We start from the raw sequence: 13,427 nt of genomic DNA, 5'->3' as shown, positions 1-13,427 counted from the left end.
GTTTTCCCCCTGCTAAATGTAATTACAGAGGAATTCAGAAATCTCAGACGTCACAAAGAAAAAAGATGGTTATATATTTACATTCACTTATACCTCAGAATACAGTAAATTAAATCAGATTTTAATTCAGAAAAGGCTTGACAAACCATCAGAGTTTGTCTCTTCCCCCACATTTGTAGCGACATTAGAAACTCTCTCGATTTTCCATGTGTGCAGACCCAGATATTTCTTGCATGTTGGGAAAGAAGGGCACAGTTTTTATCAAACTGATTACGCCTAGGACTTCAAATGTGTTCCTGGTCAGTGTTTCCTAATGTATAAGGGTCTTTTTTGTTTTTTAGTTTTTTAAGAATTTTATTGAGATACAATCAACATACAGTAAACTGCATATATTTAAAGTGTACAATTTGATTTTTTTTCTTGTTAGTAACGTATATCTAGCAATCCCAATCTCCCAGTTCATCCCCCCCCAACCCCCCCACCCCCCACTTTCCCCACTTGGTGTCCATATGTTTGTTTGTATAGGGGTTTTAAAAGCAAAGAGCAAAATAATATTGGGAGGAAAGAATCATCTACAGATTTCTGAAGTGTTTATATAACTAGGGGCCAATATTCTAATAAAATAAGGAAGTAACCCTATATCCATAGAGGTGTATGTATCTATACCACGCTCTGTTTCTCCAAAAATATATCTCATCTCATTTAGTATGTACATCAACTTAATGGATATTATTATCCCCATTTTCCCTTGAATTGCCAAGTCCTGGATTTTTCTCAAATATTATTCTAGATTTTAATGATTTAGAAATGGTCTGCATTTTGATTGAGATACATTAAAACAGGTAAAATTATACATGAGTTTTTAAAAATATTTTGTGTTTTATCCTTCCACAAGTTTTCTAAAAGTAAACCTTTTTTTTATTCTTGGTTCTCTGACGATATGTTGCTCAGTAGGGTAGCCATGAGCCATGTGGCTCCTGAGCACCTGAAACGTGTCTGTGTCACATGCTGAAATAATAATATCTGAATATAGACAGTTAAATAAAATACGACCTTAATTTCACTTGTTTTTACTTTTTTAAGATGCTCACCAAAATACTTTAAACTATATATGAGGCTAGCATTAAATTTCTATTGGATAGCAGTGCTCTAATGAAACTATCCAGGGCCTCCCAAAGCGGTCCATTTTTGATCATTTCCTGTATACCAGGCTCACTGAGTCTTGGAACTGACTTGCCTACTTTCCACCAGAATAAGGAGATTAGCAGCACTGGTTGCCATCCTGCAAAAGAAGTCCTTTCAACCATCCTTTCCTTTCTGGGTGAGGTTTCTTTCTTTTTCACCCATGTGATTCTTCATGGCAAAATCTCAGCAAGCAAATGGACCCTCTTCTCCTTTGTTGTTGTTTCCAGAGAGGCAATGAGGCCTCTGCACATGCTGTTCCCTCCTCCTGGAGCACTCCTTCTCCCCCCACCCCCCACCCCCCCAAATATCTGCCTGATATGCTCCCTCCTTTCCTTTAGGTCTCTCAAATGTCACTTTATCAGACAGAACTTCCTATATAAAATATCACCCCATCACGCCCCAGATCCCTTATCCTTCTTAATTGTTCACTATAAGTCTTAACTCCAGCTGACATACATTTATTATTAGCGGTCTTTCCTCCTACTAAAATGTAGGCTCCCTGTAAGCAGGGACATCGTTTATTTTGTGCATGTGAGCCCCCAGCACTAGTACAGTGCCTGGTGCAGAGTAAGCATTCGACAAATGGTTGTGGCGTGAACACGGCAGCAACTGAACGATGTGGATCCCTCTGTCAGTGTCTCTGCAGTTCTCTTGGCCTTCTCTCTCCTGCAAGACGGCTGCAGCAGCTCCCACCATCACGTCCTCACACAACCATCTGCAGAAGTAGGAAGCAGTGGCGAGAGAGCCTTTTCCTCCTGCACTGCTCTCTTAACAGGGAAAAAAATACCTCTCCTAGAATCTTCCAGCCGATTTCCGTTCATATGTTATTGACTAGAACTGGGTCAGGGCTATTCCTATTTGCAAGAGAGGCTGAGAAAGTAAGTATATGGCTTTCCTAGGCTTTAGGGAAAGAAGTAGGCAAGGGAGAATAGCATGACTAATAAAACCACCATGCTGATAAAATGCCATGCGTAGCATACCCCAGTTATACCACACAGCTGATTAGAGAGCTGGTAAACCATGAGACCCAGAATCACTCAATCGAGTGCTTTCACCTTGTAATGCCCCTGTTTCTTCCACCCTTCCAATCTTGAAAATGTAGCCATTTATATGACTTATCTTTCCAATTTAATTACTGTTTCATTAAAGGAAAACATTTTCATATAATTATGTGGAAAAAATTATATACATAATCCTATTAGAGAAGGTTGGTAGAAGGGTATAACAAGGGGAGAACTGGGTTGATAGATGAAGGAAAATGGCCAAAAGGCAAGAGGAGAAAAGCTGAGAAAAGGTCTGCTGTGTTGGTGGTGGGGGTTGGGGAGTAAGGACAGAATTTTTTCCTACTTGATTTCACACCCTTATTCATGATTTGCAAAAGAGCTAAGACCAAGTTTTTATGTAACATCTGTAAATCAGACATTCGGAATGTCTTTTTCCCTTTAAATAATTTACCGAAGCTTGCTTCTCGGCAGGTTGAGGCTGTAGCCCAGAACAGCGTCCTCCAAGTTCCAAGGCAGCCTGGAAAAGACACTAGGATTTCACTGCCCAGATAAGCTCCCCTCTTCACTTCTTCCGTGAGCAATCAGTGGCTTATTGTATCAACCACAGAGTGAAGACATCATTCAGGCCTGAAATGTGGGGTCGCAGAGGAGAAGGCAACCTGTACAGTAGGGAGGGAGAGAGGAAGCAAGGAAAGCCTCCTTACCTTTTCATCTCAAGCACTCTGTGTCCCATGCTGCTTGTTCTCTGGCACAGGAGAAAATAATGGCTCCAAATCACAGAGCCCTAGAATCAGGTGTGAGAGCGTGGACCTCAAGATACAGATGCCGGCACTCCCAGACGTTCGAGTAAGCCCTGCATGATTGCGATCGTGAGACACTGATTTTTACATTTTGTAATGACATTTCGGATGACATGTGAGGCAGGCATTTTGAAATAAATGATATTTGGATGTGTAGACACTCAGATTTGTTTTTCAACAAAGCATGGGGAAGACAGGTAAAAGAGTATTAATAAAAAATCAGCCCTGGCTGTGAAATCTTGTGTCAAATATGACATCGGGGATGAAGACACAGGCCTGTTGCCCCCCAGTTCGTATATATCGTACATTGTATCAAGTTGGCACGTTCTCCAGTCCATTAGAAAATGGCTTTCCGTTCTTTCTGTGGAATGATCAACAAAGAAAAGGAAAAGAGATTGGACATTAAAGGCAAGCACTTTGCTCTCGAGATAATTAGATTCTAATGCTTGCTGGGTATGAGCCCTCGGCCAGGCTGTGCTCTGAGAGGCAGGAAGGACAGGTTGCCTGGGGGTACAGTCCAGCCCTGCCACGATTGCGCGGATTACTTCATCTCTCTGTTTCCGATATTCCCATCTTTTATGAAGACCTATCTTTTTAGGTTAATGTGAGAATTAAACAAATCACTAGATAGTAAATGCTTAGACTAATACCTGGCAAATGCTGTGTAAATGTTAGCCTTTATTGTCATTGCTGCTACCCAAAGTAGATACGTGGTCAGTGTGTGCACACTTGGAAGAATATGGTGGAGGGACTTCCCTAGTGACACAGTGGTTAAGAATCCACCTGCCAGTGCAGGGGACACGGGTTCGAGCCCTGGTCCGGGAAGATCCCACATGCCATGGAGTAACTAAGTCCCTGCACCACAACTACTGAGCCTGTGCTCTAGAGCCCAAGAGCCACAGCTAATGAGCCCACGTGATGCAGGTACTGAAGCCTGTGTGCCTAGAGCCTGTGCTCTGCAACAAGAGAAGCCACCGCAATGAGAAGCCTGCGCACTGCAATGAAGAGTGGCCCCCACTCGCCAAAACTAGAGAAAGCCCTCACACAGCAGTGAAGACCCAACACAGCCAATAAATAAATAAATAAATTTATTAAAAAAGAGTATGGTGGAAATGGATCTTTGACTAGGCAGATTTAAGGACATGGGCAAAACATAACTATTTTACTCCTAAGTAAAAAAGAATTGCAAAAGAAATTATAGCAAGAATTTATTTCCAAAGATATAAAAGACATTGCCTTGTGTAAAACAGATCACAGATGTCCTTATCTCTCTGGCTTGGACTATTCATAAAACCTGACTGCCTGGAAGATTATGCATATTCATATGTATATGCAAAATTAGACATAAAACGGTGACTTCCAGTCACTGAACTGCCTGGAAATTTTAGCCAGAAACCAATCATTCAACCCAGGAAACTAAATCGTTGAAATCAAGTTTTTGGCTCAAGTGACCTGTTTTCCTTCTATCCACATTTTTCTGATTGATTCCATTAGGACCACAGAACTAGCTTAACAGGCAGGTGTCTTCCAAGCTGGCTAGAAGAGCCTCCTTCACCCCTTTTTTCTTTCTTTAGCAGATAACTAATCTTAACTCTTCCCAGGGTTGCCTGAAGCTCAGCTTCTTAATGTTAAACTTTGTGTAGTGATTCACTGTGGCTTGTTGCTAGAAAAAATATCAAGACTCCTTGGGCTACTGATTCTCAGTGTCTGTCTTATCCAGCTAACGCTGTCCTCTCAGAGGCCAGAGCCTGGGATTTTGCACATCAAGTATAGCACGGTTATTTCCACAGCAAATTGACCTGCGATGGGCGGAAGGGCACAGACATACTTGAAAGTGCAGCGGTTGGGTGACAGAGCTGCCACAAAGCAGTCGCCCCTTGTTTGCCTGTGGGTCTCTGTGGCGCGTGCCCCCGGACTCTTTAAACTCCTCTGTAATTACTCATGTGAAATGGTTTTATGGTCTGTCATGAATATTCAGGTAGACCACTGGCAGTAACTCCTGTACTAGTTGGAAATAGCACTAATATCTCCAGAATGCCTGTAAACTCCTGGAAAAAAAAATACATAGAAGAGTAGAAGCAAATTTAAGGGAAAGAAAATACAAAAAGAGCTCTACCAAGGAAGCATGCATTGCTTTGCTGAGTTACTTTTTCCTGCCCGCCAAGTAGCACTTACCCATGTTTAACCTTCACGGGGCACCGGAATTGTTTCTAAGGCAGCTCCGATCATGTCACTCCCCTGATTAAACCCGTCTCTACCGTCTGCGAGATGAAGTATAAATTCCTCAGCCATACACCTCCGCCTTGATGTCAGATCCCATTATACCTTTTAAACTTCATTTCTCACCTCTACCTCCCTCTCCCACCCTACCACCCCCAGTCCCTACGCCATATGTTCTAGCCACAATGAACCACTTAAAATTCCCTGACCATGACAGATGTCATCTTGTCTCCACGTCCACGATGCCCTTATGCCTCCTGTTTCAATGATAAAAACTCCTCATATTTCAAGGGCCAGTTCAAATGTTACTACTCTAAAAAGGAAGCAGCCTTATCCTCTTCTTCTCTTTCATTGCACTTTATTCATAACTTTCTAAAACAGTCCTTGTCAGATGCGCTTTTCTCTTTTTCCCAGTCAATTGTGAATGCCTCAGAAGCAAAACGATGGATAGTTTTATAGTCTGTTATTCATGTGTGTCCCTAATACCTAACTCAGGACTGCAGTTGTATGTACGCTGGTTAAATTAATCTTAGCGGAATGAACATATGAATGAGCTTGCCTTTGTTTTAGTTTCTGTCTCCCCACAATCATTTGGCACTCCTCCCCTGGGATTCATTTGCTGATCACAAGTGCCAGTTCTCACTGCTCTGAGACCACCTCCCAGCAAGATCTCAGATGCCAAAGAAAGTAACGTGACTCTCACTAACTCCTCCCGGGGAAATGAAGGATGTTCTCTTGAAGCTACTAACACAAAATTATAACCTGATAAAAAATAGCTGCCCCGTCCCACCTGCTGTCATCTCTACTCTTCCAGAAACTGCTTGAAAATGTGGCTTTCTGACAACTCAGAAGCTGTTTAGCAGCCGCCCCGCTGCTCTGCTTTCTGGCGGAGCTGAAAGGGTACCAGCCTGTAGGCAGAGGGCATGAATTCTGGTCTTGGCTCTGTGGCTTGAAATCCGTATGACTGCATGTAGGACACTTAGAGCTGTGTCTCTGTTTCCTCATGTGCAAAACAAGGAAAACGATCCTTTCCCCGGCCCCGCTGACCTTGCTGGGTTCTTACCAAGTTCAGAGGATGTAAAGAATTAGAAATCACTGTGCAAAATAGAAAACTCATCAGGGGGACGGTGGATACTAATACAGCATTATTCCTACCCTAGCCCTGGTCATCTGTTTTTCCACAGCGGTTTTCTTCAGGAAGATCAAATTAAATACAATGTCTAAAATACAGAAATTTCTACACGAAGGTCAAACTAAGTACAATGCCTGAGACGTATTCTATTATCCGGGAAAAAAAAACCAACCTCTAACACCAGGAACCAAGGATCTTTGCCAGCTGGTCCCCATTCAAAGCACGTTAACCAGTTGTCACCATTGGTACCACTTATATGTGAGACCATATGTCCAGTTTAGACACATGAGACTAGAAACCAGATAAAAATCATGTCCTAGAAATATCTGTGCACCTAACAGAGAGGTGACTAACCTCTATGGGCACTTCTGATTATATCCCTTGAGCAATGAGGTGGTTCTGTATCGTTAGACATAGAATAGGACTTCAAGTCTTATTCTGTTTAGAAGAGCACTATAAATCTATTTTGATTAGAGTCATTAAACGTCACGCGGGATGAGTGATAAGGAAAGCTGCCATAAAGAATAATAACAGCTAACACTAATGGTGTGGTCACTATGCAACAGGAACAGTCTTCTGGGATTCTCCTGTACCCTCTTAACCCACAAGCCTTTGAGGCAGACTGACAGCCTTATTTCACATTTGAGGAAAATTAAGTCATACACCTAGAGAGTGTAGAGGGAGGATTCAAACCCATCTCTGCCTGACTCTACAGCCTGGGTGCTTAACTCTCAGTCAGGTCCTGGCCTATGTGAGGTCCACTAGCAGCTAGAATTTCCCTAAAGGTTACTGAGAAAAACGTAAAAGTGTTGGGGAAAAGTGTCAGGTGTTCGTTTCCTCTGTATGGTTTCTCTGTTCAGTCAACTTCAATAACTTGAGGTGAGAAGAAGCACCTGGATGATTATTCTTTAGATTGTCGTCCAGTGGCTAACTGCCCTTCCAAAACCTTTCTCTACTTCTCGCTCAATAAAAACCCCACTTTCATTTGAACTGGCAATATGCCCATCTAAAAGGTATAATTGCCAGGCTTCTGTGATGCTGTGTGTGGCTGTGTAACGATGTCTGAGTAGTGAGATGGTAATGGAAGCAATACTATGGAATCACTTTGTGGTATTTCCAGAAAAGGGATTTAACCCAGCTGGGAGATACACCCTTCTTTCATCCTGCTTCTTCCTTTCTGTTCCATGAGCTACAGACATGGCTAGAGCTCCAGTTGTTGTGTTGGCCCATGAATGCCTTAAGGATGAAAGCCAGAGGCAGCGAGAAAGTAGGAGCCTGCGTTTCTAATTATTTGGGAGCATTCATGTCAATACTGAACCTATTCTACCTATTCTACCTTCTTTTCTATTAGAAGAATAAATCCTGAATGTTTCATGCTATTTTGGTTTTCCTTTTATATGCAACCAGAACTAATCCTAACTGATAAAGATTACTTGGAAACTTTCTGGGTTTGTCTCTTTTCCATCAACACTGCACACTAGATTAGCACTCCAACTACAAAGAAATTGTGTCATTAATTTCATTCACTTTGCTTGGTTTTTAATACAACTCCAAAAATGAACTTTAGGTAGAAGAAAAAAGCTGAATTTATTGATTAAAATGAAAGCTGGAGGTTCACTTCTTTTCCTAGCTCTAATTAAAATAAACTAGCTAAGAGCTATTGGATTTGAATCCAACAAAGAGGAACCATCTTTCCTCTTCAGTGCTCCCCTAGACAGGCACATGGTAGGAGGTTTGTCCTTCCTAAACTGTACATCAAATATATTTTCTGTACTATTGTGATAAATCTCTTAAATCACCCACATTGAGCCTAGCTGTGTGAATTGATTACTGCATGCCAAAAAGTCCAGCTGGAATTCATCAGGGGCTAGGACAGATCACAAAATTTATAAAACCCAGGGCATTTCAGCACCTTGTGAAACGTATCCGTTGAAAGCGCTCTGAGGAGACCAACTTCCGGTGTCACAGCAGTGACCAGTGACGCACTCCCCAGCGAAACCTGTGAACGTTATATTTAAAAAAAGTGAAGCTCCTGGAAATGGCCCTAAGGGCAAATAGCAAATGAAGAAACACCTATTCAAGAATATCTATGAAAATTCAGTACGAGAAGTGAGAGTCTGTGGTATTTAAACCACATTTACCCAGATTGTTTCTTGCCACAAATTCCAATTCAGTTTTTAAATTCCTAAATTATATTCGCCATTTCCTCCCTTTGACTTGGATGCAGGAATCTTAGAGCTTATGGCATGGAGTGTTCAGATGCAGCAAGCCCCTCAACAAGGGAGAGGCTTAGCATCCTGAGTGGCCATGCTAAGTAAGGAACCAAAGACTAGCAGCTCCCATCATCACCAGAACCACCTCGTCACCACCTCCACCACCACCCGGCGTGCTGGGCTTCTCATCTGTGCCCCTCTCCTGCCTGGTTTCTTTTGTACTTTCATCTGAATTTCTTTTTAGTTGCTCCATGGTGTATGTGCGTGTGTACACATCCATGTGCACGTGTGCCTGCGTCTTTATGTGTGTGTTTGTGTGTGAATTGAAAACGCGCTAAATCTCTTAAAGAAGTAGTTGTGTCAGAACCAAATAATCTCATTGGGGAATACTATAGAAGCCTGTGATTAACTAAAAGTTATAATAACTTTGCTAAGAAATTCAAATGTGTTCTCACCCCTTCTAACTGTCAAGTGTGGCAGCTGGGAATGTCCACCTTTCTGCTCCTTTTGTTCCCACATGGCGGTGTGAGGTATCTCTGTCAGGCCTTGGCGTGACATTCAGCTCCCTGTTAAGAGAAAGTGGAGAATGTGGTTTTTCCTCCTTATTATATGTATGAAATCTAGGTGTTATGATTGTCTGTTTTGGAATCTGGCACCAATGAGAATATTCGTGGTGGACAAAAAATTTCAAATATATATGTTTTTTAAAAAGCCACTAGGTAAGGAAGGCCCAGAGTTTCTCAGGACAAAGGATAAAGGTTAAAACTATTTGACTCTGTCTTACCTGATAATAATTTCCTCCTTCCCTCCTCTGATTCTCCAAAACAAATAAAATGAAAGCTTAATTGAAGGTTCCCATTAGATAAGTCAAAATAGGATTTTGTTGTACTTGACGATCATTGAACCCCAACTCGGGCATCTGAATAATTATTTTCTATTTTTGTAACTCAATTAAGTGTTGACTAACTTCACATTGAACTAATTATTAAAGCAACGCTCATTAAAATGCAGATATAAAATATATTTTGTTTTGATTGTTTTTGAACAGGAGGAAAAATTAAATTTATTCATCTTAATATTCAAAAGAGAAGGTAGTATGAAAATACATATGAAGAAATTCAAATGACTTTAATGTGCCAAAATAAATACTTCTATTTTATAAATATTGGCATCTTTCACAAGGAGGTGAAAAGCAAAGAATTCCATTGTCAAGAGGAAAGGATGTTGTATTTCACTAAACTTAAATAATGTTCCAGTGAGTAAGGTTTACTGCAGTGGAAATTGGTTATACAGAAGAATATTCCATTTGCAAGAGTAAAGAAGATGAGACTATGGTCACATTTTGAGAACAAAGTAAGTCAGAGAGGACCAGAGAATCTGAAAAAAGATATCAGAGTATAGAGCGTTGTACCAGGAACAGGAGTTTGGAATAATGGATAACATGCAAACCTCAGGAATCTTCCGCAGGGATTTTGAGGTTAATTGACATTGTGCACAAGGCTTTTTTCTTCTTGGATGGGTGTGGGAATAATTTAATAAATAATAGCAACTACATGAACAACAGCTAACACTGCATGTTTAAAATGTGGCATATAATCTTCTAAGTTCTTTCCAAATATAATCAAATACAATCTCACAGCACCTCTGTGAAGATGTATACCCCCCTTTCATAGATGAATAAACTGTGCTCCTAGAGGTGTTGGGAGACAGTTCTTGATGGGTCTCTCATGCTTCTGTACATCTTGTAGGCAGAGGCACTGGCTGTTTTTCATTTTTTGTTTTTCCAGACTATCTATTCAAGGATGTTTGTATAGCAAACAGGCTAGGAAAATAGAGATAACATCTCCCTCAGGTGCAAAGGGTGGGTGTGTTAATTGTCCAGTGTAAGGAAGATAACATCTTTCAGGGCAAAGGTCAGGCAGGCTTACTGCTCGTTATAAAAGATTCAGGTTCCCTGTGCTTGTGGTTCCTCTCCTGTGGACACAATCCATGTCATGTGACGTCATCTTGCCCTCATCCCATCACCCTCTAATAACTGGGACTCGAGGAACTGGCACAAATGCTGGCACCTTGGCCACTGCTGCTGCCATGAGTAGTCTTTGTCTCTGACTCACAGGTCTCATGTCTGCTGCCAGCATCCATGATACTGTGGCAGACTAAATTGTTAGCTTGCACGTAGGGTAACATCTCAGTCTCCTTGTGGTGCTGATAAGAGGTTGACAACTCGTCCAAGGCCACTGAGTTAAAAAGTTGTGGAGCCAAGACCTGGACCAGCCCAGATAGTTCCACCTCCCCACCCCCGCACATGCTTTCCCCCACTACGCTATATTAAAAGACTCCAAGTGGCCAGAAGACTTGGAGATAACACTCAAATACGTGTTACTTTAAATAAAAGTCAATAAAATATATATGTATCTTTAATAAGTCAGTCCAGCTGTATTTGATATAGGCTGCCTCCACTCAAATTTAGAGTGAAAACAGTGCATCCAAAAATCATTGGCATAATTTGACATCAGGCAGAAATGCTCTCCATCCTGTCCTAACCGTTACAAACCTCCAATTCTCTACTTTTATAATTCTGCAGAGATGTAATTTAAAATGCTGTCTCGTGCATGAAGCCCCTCCTTTTCCCTCAGTAAAAGCTAAACATTTCTGTGAATCCAGGCGCATTTTACAGCTCTCTCTAGAGTCAACACAGCAGAGCAATTAAAAGCATGATCTCTAGAACCAGACTGCCTCAATTCTAATCTTGGCCCTGCCACTTCTTAGCAATGTGATCTTGGGCAATTCTTTTAAGCTCATTGGGCCTCAGTTTCCACACCTGTAAAATGGAAATAATAATTTTAACAGCAACGCATAGGTACAGCTATGATAAAGCAAATGAATCTGTGTAACTACATTTCTATAGCTTAAGAAAAAAACCCACATATTTTCTATGAAGACTCTTTGACTGTTCTTTTTTTTTTGGCTTTGCCATCCACAACATAAAAGCCTCATGTTTCAAGATTTGAGTTTATCCATTTAAAGCGTTGTGAATACTACCTGACACATCATTAAGTTCTCAATAAATATCTGCTGTCATTATCCATCTCTTTGTCCCTTTTAAATTCTCCCTGACCTCATGGCTACTTCTGTGTGTTACCTGCGTGTCTTAGGCTTCAGCAGTCAGTAAGCATAGTTCTATCTATTCTATTAAATATCAATAACTCTGATCCTCTGCTTGATTGTTTTAGAAATGCAACCGGAAATCAGTTTCTTCTCAATTACCTGCAAGTCTGTTTTCATGTTTCCATAATCAAGTCCTGATTAGAAATCATCGCCTCAGTCAGCCTGAGCCCCACCGTTTCTCAGAGGTGCCACTTGGATTTGAAACTCCGCCCCCACCAATACCACTGCCCTCACAGGAGGCCCAGTGGAGCTGGGAAGCTGCCACACCCGATGTTGGTGGACCAGGAACGACTTGACCACAGAGATCCCTGCCGTCATCCTTACAAAGTGAAAAGGACAGCACACCTTCTGTGTGATACTTGGGCGGAGAAGAGACCCTTAGCAAGGTGGCGCTCGCAAGTCAAGTACTGCAGGTTTCCGGAGTGCAACAGCTCTCTCCCTTGTGCCTGTGTGTCAGGGCAGCAAACTGGTGCAAGATGAGTTCTGCTCTCGCCACCACACACACCCCAGGACCGACAGCCTCCTTTGGTTCCATTCCTAAGTCTAGTCCCCTGTGACACCCTCCCTTTACCTTTATGATACATTTTTTCCCAGTGGTGCATTTTGTCTCGCTCTGCACATATCTCTGCACGTAAATGATAGATGGGCTTCAAGATTTTTTCCAAAGAGGTTACCAACCTCTCTATAAATCAGTGGGTATACATGGATATATAAAAATACTTTTGGAATGGCTGAAATTAAAAAGACTGACCATACCAAGTATTGCAAGGATGTGGATCAACTGGAACGCTCATACATTGCTGGTAAGAATGCAAAATGGTGCAGCCATTCTGGAAGACAGTTTGGCAGCCTCTTTGAAAGTTAAACATCCACTGACCATATGATCCAGCCGTTCCACTCTGTGCTACTTCCTCGAGATAAATGAAAGCATATGTCTACATAAATAAAGATTTGCACATGAATGTTCATAGCTTTATTTATAACAGTCAAAAAGTAGAAGCAACATAAATGTGTATATATATATTCATCGAATAAAGTGTTATTTATATATATATTTATTTAATTATCTATAAATAAGTGTAAATTATATATAAATATTTGTAACATTTATTTTTATATATTTATACTTTTATTACATTATATATATATATTTAACGGACTATTACTTAGTAATAAAAAGAAGCAAACGGTTGATACACCTAACAGTGTGGATGGATAGCAAGATAATTATGCTGAGCAGCAAAAGCCAAACAAAAGAGAGTTTGATGGTTCCATTTATATAAGTCATAGAGAGTGCACCTAATCTATAACAGCGGAGAGCAGTCCTTGTTTTCCTGGCGGCTGGGCAGTGGGGTCAGGGATGAGTGAGGGGAGGGAATTAGGGAGGACACCAGCAGATTACAAGGTTGTGGACGTGTCATTGTTTTGACTTGACTGTGGTGGTGTTTTCATGGATGTCTACATTTGTCAAAACATATTAAGTTGTTCCCTTTAAATACATGAGGTTTATTGTATGTCATACCTCAATAAAAGCTATTTTTAAAAATGGATATATAGGGAGAATGTGACAGCTAACCTTTTCCTCCAGAAACATCTGAGTGCCCTCCACTCCTACAGAATCAAAATACCCCATTGAAAATCCATTACTTGCTGTTTCTTAATGACCAGAAGCCAGCTCATTTAGGGCAGCAGACGTGGACCTCCT

Source organism: Hippopotamus amphibius, chromosome 6 (assembly GCF_030028045.1).
Source record: "Hippopotamus amphibius kiboko isolate mHipAmp2 chromosome 6, mHipAmp2.hap2, whole genome shotgun sequence".
NCBI lineage: Eukaryota > Metazoa > Chordata > Mammalia > Artiodactyla > Hippopotamidae > Hippopotamus > Hippopotamus amphibius.
Note: the sequence above shows the minus strand (reverse complement) of the source record.